Source organism: Quercus lobata, chromosome 6 (assembly GCF_001633185.2).
Source record: "Quercus lobata isolate SW786 chromosome 6, ValleyOak3.0 Primary Assembly, whole genome shotgun sequence".
Classification (NCBI taxonomy): domain Eukaryota; kingdom Viridiplantae; phylum Streptophyta; class Magnoliopsida; order Fagales; family Fagaceae; genus Quercus; species Quercus lobata.
The window spans coordinates 7,932,090-7,939,875 of record NC_044909.1 but is presented as its reverse complement, the minus strand read 5'-3'; the positions used below and the strand labels follow the sequence as shown (position 1 = coordinate 7,939,875).

Below are 7,786 nucleotides of genomic sequence, written 5' to 3'. Positions count from 1 at the left end.
TTTGTCAAACCCTTTTTCACGGTTTTAAACTTTCTGTTTTCCGTTTCTTTTTGTTGCATGGTTTCGAATTCCTTCCCCTTCTCCTTCCCCTTCCACACATTTTGTTTCTCCCCACCTTTTTGTTCTACAGTTTCACATTTACTTCACTTTTACATACATGAATTCTGCTCAATTTGACAGTTTTTTTTTTCTTGGTTTCAGGGATTAAATACCTATCCATATATTTATTTTTATAACTCAAAAGAAACATATATAAAAGTAGCAGTAAAACTAGGAGTTATATCCAAATAAAGTCGAAGATCATGTTCACTAACTAAAGATGCTGTCTTACTCTAAAATACCACACAAACTCTGTGAGTGAGACAAAGCTTAGTGTATGAAGTGGTAATGAGGTGTGCGAAAATGAGTTGTAATGCTATGGAGAACAAAAATAAATAGTTGATATATAGCGAACCTTTTATTACAACAGAAAATGGGGAAAGTTTCTCTTCTTCTTCTTTTTTTTTTTGCTTGATGTGTTTTTTTTCTCTTTTTCTTTACCTCAAATTCAACTTGGACTTTCTGTCTTCTTTCTTCATTTTAAAGTCCACAACGTAACTGTTTCTCTCTCTCTCTATTTAGTATTGATTGTGCCTTTTCAGTGTCCTTCCCTATCTTGATGTTTGCCCTTAAATTTCTGTTACTAAATAAATAGGATTGAAAGTGTAGAACCATAGAAAATTCAATATTATGACAGGGAGTTTCAAACGACAGTTACCTCTGAAGAAATTTAGAGAGTCGTTTTGTGTTCATCTCCCATAATTGCAGCACAAATGTGGTATTGTTCCACTTTCAACCAGTATATTATATTTAGAAGTGGGTTGAACTCAAGTTCATGTGGAGAAATTGGTGGAATTGCTCAGGAAGAAGAACACATAACGTAGGACAAGAAAAGCTTAAAGACAACAGTTAGGATTTTGTTGTCTAAAGCTCCAAACATCATTGTGTGCGTGTGTGTGTGTGTGTGTGTTTTTTTTTTATTTATTTATTTTTTTTTTTTAAATCTTATCATTTAACCTTTTGAATTTAATTGTAATGCTATGGTTCATGGATTGCAGGTGTTAAAAACTTACCCCGTTTGTGCAGAAAGATTATGTGTGGAAAATCAAATGCCCATATCTGCTAGGTGTTCGATCAAAGGCCTCTAAGAGATTTGCATGATGTGAAAGGCTTACCACCACTTGCGTAGTAAGATTTCCTCTATTTTTTTGTTTCTATCTTTTTCATTTTACCAAAATATGATGTTCTCATATTGAAATAAATTAAGCATGGAAAGTGCAAGAAGATTAGGTTTTTAACCCCCACCTTTTTCATGAGCCAGGGGCCTTCATGAATTGGGTTACACATGTTAGTTGATTTGGTTAATTAATGATGGTTGTTATATTTGTATAGATATGAACATCTACCTCTAGATTGATTTCAAAAAATAAAAAAAATAAAAACTTTGCATACCTGCACATGAAAGGGAAGGGCGTTAACCTTCAACCAGTAATGAAATGACCCCTATAGACTCTAAGGACCTACAAGAATATTGAAACCATCAGATATGTCTTTCTGGTGTGTCGCTACCTTGGTTTTGTTGTTGAATTCACTCATTCAATTCTTAGTTTAGAACTTTTTCTTTTGTATATATCATCAGGTCAAGTGCAAATCTGGCTGACAAAGGGGCGGGTGTTTGGATGGGTTGCCCTCCTTTCTTAGCACATTTGTTTGAACCATTGTACATTGTTATTTACATAATAAAAATCTATCATTTTCAATAAATAAAAAGAAAGGTTGAATATAGTATATAGTTGTAAGCTTTCACCTCCATGCTTATTAAAAAAATATATATGCTACTCTTTTGAACAATGCATCAATTCTGATATTACTAAAAGTAATATTTTAATTGCTTTGTTGAGTTAATATCATTTTGTAGGAGTTGTGTTTCAAATGATCATTCTTTAATAGTTTTGTGAGCATCCTTTCTCATTATATGTTATTGAACTCCAATTCTTCAGCCTTTTATTCCCCCCCTTGAAGTCAATTGATGGGTTGACTTGATTCTTTGTTTTTCTATCAATTCATTCATTTCTCTTCCTGAACTAGCATGTACAATCTGAAGCTAGAGAGCTTTTAGGTGAAACATAGTCAAGCTTCCTCTTATCCATTCTAATTAAATATTTTATTATTTTAATATAATGTTGACAATGACAAGGATATGCATTATGCCCGTTATTATATGATTTAGCTCATTAGCGTTGTTTAAAACATTAAACTACAATCTTGAAAAATATATATTAAAATTGAAACTCATATTTTCTCTCAATGTTTGTAGCTATTCTTACTTTATTTATTATGATTTTGTCTTTTTTGTTTTGTGATATAAGGCAATAGGTTATTGATTCAGAGAAAATGAAATGAAAAAAAAAAAAAAAAAAAACTTCTAAAAATGTTTCCTTTTATTTTTTATTTTTCTAACTCTCTAAAATTTGTTGAAATAGATGATTAAATGGTATAAATATTTTCCAGACAGTTTCACACTTCACAAGAATGAAATCATGTAATGTCTAATTTCTAATATATCAATAGTATTATACATCTAAAAATTGAATTCAATTCGAGTTGGAAACCTTATAAATTCAATGTAGTATGTAAAGGTAAACTTTAATGTGCAGTGTTCTTTAAGGGAGCCCTAGAGTAATCATCTGGATGCAAGGAGAGTAACAGTAGCAACACTGAGTAAGCATAAGTGTTATGATAAGGATTCAACCACAGCGGAGGTAATTAATGGCAGCCATGGAAACTATAAGGTTGGCTAGAGATATGTGATGATTTCAAGTGATACTTGAGGGGATGACAAGCTTCAATGGCACATTTAAAGAGAGAGCTGAAAAGTTTAGGCAGTTAAAGTTTTTGTTCATGGAGCTACAAGTAGGGATGGCAATTTTTCCCCGCCCCGCTTAACCCGCCCCTCCCCGCTTCGCCCCGCGCGGGTTTTCCCCGCCCCGCAAAGGCAGTGGGGCGGGGATGGGGCAAGATTTTAGCCCCGCACCATAGGGCGGGGCGGGGATGGGTTTAGGCTTTTTAGACCCACCCCGCCCCGCCCCTCCCCGTCCCCGCCCCGCCCCACCCCGCCCCGCGTTAGTAAATGTTATAATTGTAAATTTTCATACCCTAAAACTCTACTATTTAAATAAATATATTAATATTAGCATATTTTATTCTACCCAATGTGATTCTCTACCTTTATTTTGTTGTGTTATACTATAAGTTTTTTTTTTTTTTTTTTTTTTTTTTTTTTTATGATTGTCTTGTTAAACACTTGGATATATTATTCAATTTTTTCTAAAAATTGATTTAATTTGATGGGATAAATTTAGTTGTAATTTCAAATATATTTTTATTAATGAAATAAGTTTCATTAAAAAAATTGTACTAGTTGTAGGGCAAATTAACAAAAAATAGAGTTTTACGGGGTGGGGCAGGGCTTTGTGGGGCCCCAAGGGGCGGGGATGGGGTGAGAAAGTATTCCCCGTCATGCGGGGCGGGGCGGGGATGGGGCAAGATAAAACCATGCGGGGCGGGGATGAAGACCCCATCCTTCGGCCCCGTCCCGCCCCATTGCCATCCCTGGCTACAAGCACAACATCACATTCTTTACCTATATTTTTAGTTCATTTGGTTGATAGGAATTTTTGGATTGGTCACAGTCCACAATTCTTACAACCCCAATTGCCACTGCTGTATTGAACTCTATTTAACATAAATCAAAATTTTTCTCTTCAAAAAAAGAATCAATGTTTTTCAAGTTCTTTATTTAATTTCCATTCACATTTTTTTTTAATTGGTAAATTATACATCACCTTGCTTTTATAGGAAGAGGAAGTGTCATTTGAGCTAAAACCTAAAGCTCATTGGCTCATTATATGATTTTTCCCCTTTGTAAATATTATATTATCTTTAATTTTTTTCCCTTTGTAAATATTATATAATCTTTAATTTAAATACAATAAAATAGAAAGAGGTGACTAGAGAAGTAACTCAAATTGCAAGGATTGGCCAAATGATAGTTGACAAGAGAAAAACAAAGAGACAAGGAAAATGGGAATACGACATTCATCTAGATCATTTGGTCCAACGTCTATTTCTTGGTGCGAGAATTGTGATAGAATAGGAAAAAAGAGCGAATGCATTTTTTTCAACGTATAATTGATTATTTCTAGACTTATGGTTTTGTGGGAAATATTTTTTTGTTGATTGTATTCTTGAAGCAAAAGACTTCTCTCATACCAACTAACATTAGATGATGTTGTGTTCAAAGGCTAAAAGTTTTCTGTAATTTATGCCAAGACTATGAACATACATATTGTTTGGGATGAGAATAAGTGATGTCGTGTTCATAGGCTAAAAGTTGTCTATAATTTATTCGTTAAACAAACATATGTTGTTTGGGATTAGAATCTTTACACAAGTTAAATGCAAGACATATTGTCTAACAATTAAGAGAGCCCAATAGTTTGCATTGTATAAATTGATTAGTTTTTTGCATAGTAAAGATTTTTTTAAAAGGAATAAATATAAATAAATTTATCAAGAAGAAATATTTTTGCAAAATTTGATTCTCTTGCATTTGTTTAATAATTATCAAAATATAAATTGTTACACTTGATGGAAGTCAAAAGTAGATAAGGCATTGCATGTTGCTTGTAGTATAGAAAATAATATTTAGAAATTCTTTGGAATTAGTGAATTTGAATTTAGTGTGTTTAATGGACTTTGTTAGTAATTTGAGGACACTGAGAGTGGTAGAGTGGCTTAATAAAATATTTAATTGGTCTAGGATCACTATTTTACTCTTAAGCTCAACCTCTTTTTAAATAATGTGGGATTCAAATCCTATAAATGTATAATAGCTCACTGTTGTGATTTATATAATTTTTTTAGTATTTATCCACCTTTATTTTCAGTCATATCATTTTTTATTGTGATAATTGGTAATGATCTCTAGGTTGTATGGAGTCTCTTATTTTTTAATTTTATTTTTTTATGTGGATAATTTAAAAAAGAGAAAGTAATACAATTTTTTATTAGGTTCCTTTCTAGAAATTGATATGTTGTAATTATTTGAAATGGTTTTTTATTGGAATATGGTTGAACCATATCATAGTGGTGTTTAGATGAATGTTGTTTATTTGACTAATCTATTTATACATATTTTCAACGATTATTTAGAATTAGAATTATCTAATTTGATTGGTTTCAAATGATTGTACCAATAAAAGTGAATGTATATAACCTTCGTTCAATTATTTCGTGCATCGCACGGGTTAACGACTAGTAAATAATAAAAACAGAACGCATACCATAAGCCATGTAAATCTCAAATCTGCTCCTATAGCAAATACTGGAAATATTCATAAAAAGAACCACAAGCTAAACATTTTAACATTAGGAAACATAAAATCATCTTAAACCCATATGTCAAATCTTTAGATTTACTCTGCTATCACACAAATATACAAAATCCACATAACACATAAGCCTAAAATTATATCACAAAGAGGACCAGACATAAATAGAAATTTTGTATTTGCTCTGTTGTCACATGAACATCCAAAATCCATAAGAATAAAAAGACATACTCACTAAGTGTCAGAATAGATTGAATTTAGAGACTACTTAGGCAATACTCAAATGAATGAAACAAAAAAGGTAGACTTACTGAATGAGCTTTCAAAAGATCACATACACGATGAAGATGAAAGCCTTTGAATCATTATGCCATCACATGCATATATAAAATCCCCAAAACCCATAATATCACAAACTTGTAGAATATAACATCAGAGGCTCTCTATATGCTTTGTATTCAACAAATATACAAAATCCACCCACAAGCTTAAACTCAAAAAAGAACAAAAATTTCAAAAAAAGAAAAAAGAAACTCAAATACTTTAGAAATCACACAATACATAGTATCAAAGCCCCTATTATGCAACAAATATACTAAATCCACCCACAAGCTCAAACCCATAAAAAGAACAATTTTTTTTTTTTTTTTTTTTTTTTTTAAAGAAAGGAAAGAAAAGAAAAGGTCACATACTCCAGAAATCACACAATTAGTATCAGTCACTATATACATATACAGTATATTCTGCAACAAATATACAAAATCTTGAAAACCCAAAAGCTCAAACTAAGAAACCCCAAATAAAAACTAACAAAATAGAAAAAAAGAATCAGAAAAACACAAACATCACATTGTCTATTCAAGCTCAAGTACTACACATACACATAAAAACCCACATTGTCAAACCCAACAACCCATAGACCATTAAAAAAAAAAAACTGTATATATATATATATATATAAATGAAGATATTAGACATACCCTATTGAGAGAACATGAAGGAGAACACACGCATACCATGATGAAGAAGCTTTGTGCCCTCTACCATTCTCCATGGACAGACAAGAGAAGAAAGAGAAAGCAAACCAGAAACAATGTGATATATAGTGAAAGAAACACACCAAAGAAACTGCTACTATATGTACACCAATGCGTTTAATTTATTTACTTTCCCTTATAGAATTCCAAATTCAGAAGCTTATGGCAAAGTATCATAATATTTGTTTAAGATTTTAGTCATTTTGTGGGGGGAAAAAAGTCTTTGTTTTTTTCTCTCTTTCTTTTACATGGGTCTTTGAGAGTCGCTGCTCTGCTTTACTGGGGTGGTGACATGTGGTTAAAGCTGTGTAGCGACTTGTACTCTCGAACCTTAAACTTAGCAACACCCCGCATTGAAAGTAAAAAAGAGAGTTTCAGTCAGAGAGAAAAGAACGTAGATTTAATAGACATAAGATTAATCTACTCCATTTTCTCCTATCCCTGGTTGTTAACCTATCTTTAATGGTCACCCAACCTATAAACAAAATTTTAAGAAAGGAGCCTCTAATAAAAACACCATTCATCACTTGGATTTTGATGCTCCTGAAAGCTTTGCTATGGCAATTATGCATAAAATGAACGCAGAAAACTAAGAGATAGAATTGGGAGAAGAGCAAAATGAATTTGAAAGTGAATTGCATTAATCACAGGGAACATGTACATCAGTATAAAAACTTGTTCTAGACTACAAATATGCCTTTGATAGTAGGTAACAAACAATGCAAGATTAACTACACTTACTAGTTACCTACCATACCAAAAGATGGTTGCAGGGTTAACTGCTATTACAAAATTGTAGTTATAACAAGCTGAACTAATCTGTAACAAAGAGGAATACTCAATTCTGAGAGACAAGCATGGTTCTCAAAAGATGGAAAAACTTAATAAATAAAAAAGGCTCATTTTCCAAAGAACAACCTCTCTCTCACAGTGTGTCAAAAGGGCCTGTTCCTCTCTGTCTTAGGCCTTTGAATGATTAAAAAAAAAAGAATAGAAAAGTACAGAGTGTAATCTCAAATAATGTTTTCTTCTCCAACTCCAATCAAAAGTGTGAATTTTTACTTAGAAACGACAAAGAAGAGCACGTTCACTACTTTTATTCCTTATATTATAATCAACCAAATGCCACAGATTGACCAACCTTAAATAAAAACATAGACACAAACACATCAAACAGCGAAGCAAAAACACAGCCCAGAAGCAGAATGAGAGAGAGAATGTAACAACTCTAAAAAGAGACAGAGATGTGGTAGTTATTGTTGTAAGAAACAATGTTTACCTGTAGAACTAGCTTAGGCTAGGAGGAGAGAGAGAGAG

At 32.3% G+C, this 7,786-nt stretch overlaps 1 long non-coding RNA gene across 2 annotated transcripts; it reads left to right on the top strand.

Moving 5' to 3' along the window:
- Positions 1-510: 510 nt before the first annotated feature.
- On the top strand, positions 511-2,952 carry LOC115949654. Of its 2 annotated transcripts, none has more exons than XR_004083034.1 (3): positions 511-985; positions 1,098-1,227; positions 2,697-2,952. It is a non-coding gene; the product is annotated as an uncharacterized LOC115949654 (long non-coding RNA). The 2 variants fall into 2 exon arrangements; XR_004083035.1 differs by having other exon boundaries at positions 512-947.
- The last annotated feature ends 4,834 nt before the right edge of the window (positions 2,953-7,786 follow it).